The sequence below is a fragment of the Coregonus lavaretus genome, assembly GCF_964263955.1.
Source record: "Coregonus lavaretus genome assembly, chromosome: 32".
Lineage (NCBI taxonomy): Eukaryota > Metazoa > Chordata > Actinopteri > Salmoniformes > Salmonidae > Coregonus > Coregonus lavaretus.
The window spans coordinates 10,903,634-10,909,633 of NC_140019.1; positions in this window are offsets into that span (position 1 = coordinate 10,903,634).

The window sequence follows — 6,000 nt, forward strand, 5'->3', positions numbered from 1 at the left end:
ATAATTTTAATGGTAGGTTTATTTGAACAGTGAGAGACAGAATAACAACAAAAACATCCAGAAAAACGCATGTCAAAAATGTTATAAATTGATTTGTATTTTAATGAGGGAAATAAGTATTTGACCCCTCTGCAAAACATGACTTAGTACTTGGTGGCAAAACCCTTGTTGGCAATCACAGAGGTCAGACGTTTCTTGTAGTTGGCCACCAGGTTTGCACACATCTCAGGAGGGACCCATTTTCAATGCCCTGGCTGAGGGAAGGAGGTTCTCACCCAAGATTTGACGGTACATGGTGCCGTCCATTGTCCCTTTGATGCTGTGAAGTTGTCCTGTCCCCTTAGCAGAAAAACACCTCCATGTTTGACGGTGGGGATGGTGTTCTTGGGGTCATAGGCAGCATTCCTCCTCCTCCAAACACGGCAAGTTGAGTTGATGCCAAAGAGCTCGATTTTGGTCTCATCTGACCAGGGACGGCCTGTTCAATAGGGCGATATGGGCGACGCACTGCCAAACGGGAAAAGGAAGGGATTTTTTTTCTAATCAATTATATCACGGCAACAGTAGTTATCAGTGTTCACGTCTGATCTGCCAGCCACTAAATGTCAAATCAGGCTAAAGTCGTGCTTCAAATGGCCCCGCCCGTTTTTGGGGCGATTTCAGTCAAGTTGAAAATCGCCCAGAAGTCTCTCATAGCCTGTCATGTAAAATCTATTTTTTTCAAATTTCAAAGCTTTCAATACATTCTCTATGGGTGTCTGTGGGCTTGCACTTACGCGCTTTCGTCATACGTGACGTAACCATGAACGTAACTAAGACAATAGCGGCTAGCAGCGTCTCTGTTGCGACCTGCAGTGTGGCGTTATTTTATGTTTTTAATTTGTAGACTTAGTTTACAAACATTCTGCCAACCATGGATTTCCAGTGGTTGGTTTTGGACTGATCTTGTTGATCGTGTACATACCCGCTACGAACGGACTAAATAATGAAAACGCTGCTGGCAGCGGAATCCCAATACAGCTGGGAGACTTGGCTGGATGACAGAGTCCCGGACAGAGAAGTGGTGCCGGCCGGCTTCACCCTGGTCAGAGCGGACCGCGATCCTGGTAAGAGAGCGACTCTGTACCCCGACATTGAACTGCTTTTGTTGATAAAACAAGTTTACTGGAGAACTGAGACCAAGTAGAGACTTTGGACAGGGTGGATAATGGTATAATATAGGCAGTTTATTCAGAGGTAAAGATATCTGGAATAGCGTGCACGGACCCGTTCGTCAAACTCGTAGGGAGTTTATCAGAAGAGAGCCCCGAAACATTGTGTGCTGACATTTTATACAATAAAATGAAGTAGGTTGAATCTAGTAGTTCTGATCTTCTGATTGGTCCTGATGAGTTGGGCGAGGTCCCCTCCAGGTTAGTATCACTGTTGCATTGGCTCTGAGTCGGGTTCTCTGTCTTCAGATGTTCAGCCTAAGAGAAGGGGATTTTTGTGTGTGTGTGTGTGTGTGTGTGTGTGTGTTTAACAGTGATGATGTGTGTGTGTGTGTGTGTGTGTGTGTGTGTGTGTGTGTGATGATGTGTGTGTGTGTGTGTGTGTGTGTGTGTGTGTGTGTGTGTGTGTGTGTTTATCAGTGATGATGTGTGTGTGTGTGTGTGTGTGTGTCCTCAGAGCAAGAACTCGTGAGTTGGAAGAACTGAGAGACCTATGGCGTGGGTGTTGTCCTTAGCCACCTGCTGACAAGGCTGACAAGATAGGACTCTTTTGTCCATTGTTATAGGATAGGAACAGCATTGATTGAAAACAAACGCCCAACACAAAATGGGTCATGCACAAGATTTTAGTCAGACCAAGCTATAACATTATATATTTACTACGACAGTACATTCAACCAAAAGCTAATATAACAAAGGCATCAGAGATTATTTATAATCTGTCACAGAAACTGGAATCCATCTCCCCAGATCAGTCAATAAATGCTTCTGGTATTGACTTATATGCTGCCCCTGTCTTCATGTTGTTGCTGGACATATCTTTTTTTAAATGTGTGTAGGTCACCTAAATCATCAGAAAAATTGCCCCTCCTGAGAATTTTTTCAGGAGCCGCCACTGCATCTGACCACAACATTTTCACCCAGTTCTCCTCTGAATCATTCAGATGTTCATTGGCAAACTTCAGACGGGCCTGTATATGTGCTTTCTTGAGCAGGGGGACCTTGTGGGCGCTGCAGGATTTCAGTCCTTCACAGCGTAGTGTGTTACCAATTGTTTTCTTGGTGACTATGGTCCCAGCTGCCTTGAGATCATTGACAAGATCCTCCTGTGTAGTTCTGGGCTGATTCCTCACCATTCTCATGATCATTGCAACTCCACAAGGTGAGCTCTTGCATGGAGCCCCAGGCCGAGGGAGATTGACAGTTCTTTTGTGTTTCTTCCATTTGCGAATAATCACACCAACTGTTGTCACCTTCTCACCAAGCTGCTTCTTGTAGCCCATTCCAGCCTTGTGTAGGTCTACAATCTGGTCCCTGACATCCTTGGAGGGCTCTTTGGTCTTGGCCATGGTGGAGAGTTTGGAATCTGATTGATTGATTGCTTCTGTGGACAGGTGTCTTTTATACAGGTAACAAACTGAGATTAGGAGCACTCCCTTTAAGAGTGTGCTCCTAATCTCAGCTCGTTACCTGTATAAAAGACACCTGGGAGCCAGAAATCTTTCTGATTGAGAGGGGGTCAAATACTTATTTCCCTCATTAAAATGCAAATCAATTAATAAAAATTTTGACATGCGTTTTTCTGGATTTTTTGTTTTGTTTTTCTGTCTCTGTTGAAATAAACCTACCATTAAAATTATAGACTGATCATTTCTTTGTCAGTGGGCAAACGTTCAAAATCAGCAGGGGATCAAATACTTTTTTACCTCACTGTACATAGTCCTTTTCCAAGTGCTCAGAGAGCTTTATATTGTAACAGGACACCCAGCTGAGCCAGCGTGCTAATGTGATGTAGCTTGCTGTTAGATCACCGATGCGGCGAGCAGGCTCCCTTCTCCATATTGATCTGCTTCTATTTTTAGGCTCTGGGAGATGTGAGGATGAGGATGAAGATGAGAATAAAGGATGAAGCCAGGGAGACAGAAGGGCCGCACTTTAAACAAGGACCCCAAGGGGCCGTCGGTTGGTAGCTTTACACGTCTGTTTTTTGTTCTGTTTGTGGATTTGAGTGTTTCTTTGGTTCTGGGACAGTTTTGTTTGTTTTGAACGATGAGTCAGTTCTCGCAGCCAGGGGTCTTTTGTAAACTGTTGCTACGCACAAGCTATGTTTGTTGCTAGTGAGTGTGTGCTTTAGAGTGTTGCTTCGTTAGCAGCTTTGCTATTGGACTCTGCACTACAGCACTGGAGCAATGTGTATGAACACTGAGTTGACAAAACATTCTTTCCATGACATAGACTGACCAGGTGATTCCAGGTGAAAGCTATGATCCGTTATTGATTTCACTTGTTAAATCCACTTCAATCAGTGTAGATGAAGGGGAGGAGATAGGTTAAAGAAGGGTTTTTAAGCCTTGACACAAATTGAGACATGGATTGTGTATGTGTGCCATTCCGAGGGTAAATGGACAAGACAAAATATTGATGTGCCTTTGAACGGGGTATGGTAGTAGGTGCCAGTAGTGTAAAGTACTTAAGTAAAAATACTTGAAAGTACTACTTAAGTAGTTTTTTGGGGTATCTGTACTTTAATATTTATATGTTTGACTACTTTTACTTTTACTTCACTACATTCCTAAAGAAAATGATGTACTTTTTACTCCATACATTTTCCCTGACACCCAAACGTACTTTTCAATGCTTAGCAGGACAGGAAAATGGTCTAATTCACACACTTTTCAAGAGAACATCTCTGGTCATCCCTACTGCCTCTGATCTGGCGGACTCACTAAGAACATGTTTTGTTTGTATATGATATTTTAGTGTTGGAGCGTGCCCCTGGCTATCCGTAAATAAAAGTGGTCCTCTGTAGCTCAGCTGGTAGAGCACGGCGCTTGTAGCGCCAGGGTAGTGGGTTCGATCCCCGGGACCACCCATACACAAAAATGTATGCACGCATGACTGTAAGTCGCTTTGGATAAAAGTGTCTGCTAAATGGCATATAAAAATAAATATATAAAAATAAAAGAAACAAGAGAAGGAGGCTGTCTGGTTTACTTAATATATATATATACTTTTACTTGATACTTAAGTATATTTAAAAGCAAATACTTTTAGACTTTTACTCAAGTAGTATTTTACTGGGTCACTTTCACTTGAGTCATTTTCTATTAAGGTATCTTTACTTTTACTCAAGTATGACAATTGGGTACTTTTTCCACCACTGGTAGGTGCCAGGAACTGCAACTCTGCTGGGTTTTTCACGCCCAACAGTTTCCTGTGTGTATCAAGAATGGTCCACCACCCAAAGGACATCCAGCCAACTTGACACAACTGTGGGAAGCATTGGAGTCAGTGGTGATTTTAGCATGTAAATCTTGGTGGGGAAAACTCCCAAAATGTTTTTTAGATGCATGCCAGCAAAGCCACAACACTAAACAATACATGAATTGCACTATAACGGTGACAAACAGTGCCCACACACTGTTAGGGATAAAACTCTATTTTCATCACCATGGAGTGAATCCTTACCACCGCTACACCTGGCTATCAGCAGAGCCTTGTCTTGCAGCGAAACAGTTAATTCAGCCTCATTTACTGCCTTTTAAAAAAACATAGCTGATATGGCTGACTTGCATAAACAAATGTGGTTTCTACAGACAATTGAGATGTACAAACTATGGCATAAGGGAATGACGAGCGGATAAGAGGCAATCCGTAGTCGATTAAGACATTAATGAGCGAGCTAGGATGGACGTAGTCAATATAACTATTTGTTCAGCACTTTTGAAATATACAGCGACAGAATTCAGAACATGGGCCGTTCTTACAATATTCTCCCTGTACACCAAGTCAGAACCATAGGATAAATTAAGGGGGCATAAAAGCAGACAACGATAGCTCTTACAATATTTGATGATTACATTTCTCTAAAACAGGCTATAGGCTACATGTGCACCACCGAGTCAGAACAGTAGGCTAAGTTATGAAGAGGAAAGGGACCAAATTATTAGGGTGAGGCACATGGGTACTAACAGTGTACTACACAACATACACTTAGTATTACTTTCTTAGCTACAGTATACATATCTCCCTGGCATATTACATCATTTATGCAGCAGCATACAATACATTTTTGGACTCACCTTGTTGTGCTGTGCTCACTTGAACAGGAAGGTGGCGCGGCGGTCCTTGTGGGCAAATTTTGTAATCAAACTTTGTCATCAAAGTCAGGCATTCTCTCGATTTATGCTGCTTTCAAGACACCTGGGAACTCTGAAAAAAACAAGGTTGAATCATGACGTCAGTGATCTTCAGGTCGGAGCTCTAGAAAGAGGCCTGAGTTCCTGACTTGGAATTCCGAGTTGGATGACCGTTCAAAACGTATTTTCCTAGTCGGAGCTAGTTTTTTTCTGAGTTTCCAGTTGTCTTGAACTCATTGAAGTCTGAGATTTCCCTGTTCTGAGTTTCCAGTTGTTTTGAACGCGGTAGAAGTCATGCTGGATTGACAGCATGGCCAATGTTTTCAACCTTTTCTGGCCAATGTTGTGTTGCAAGTGAATGTTTATCCTTTTAAACTTGGAAAAGAGACCCTTAAACCCAGACTTGGACCACACATCCACTCCACTGAATAGCAGGCTAGTGATCGCTTTGCAATGCTTACAGTTAGCCACTGATTCCTTCCAAACCACTCATTGTTGAATTTGCGATTTCCAACTTGTTGTGTAATGTTTATATCCAATGGCCGATGAGCACCGATACGTTTTATCTATAATTTATCTTCATATGACAAGGATTGAAAAGGATTTTCCAGTATATTGTCGACTTGATTCATGATGATGACTGCTTGTCT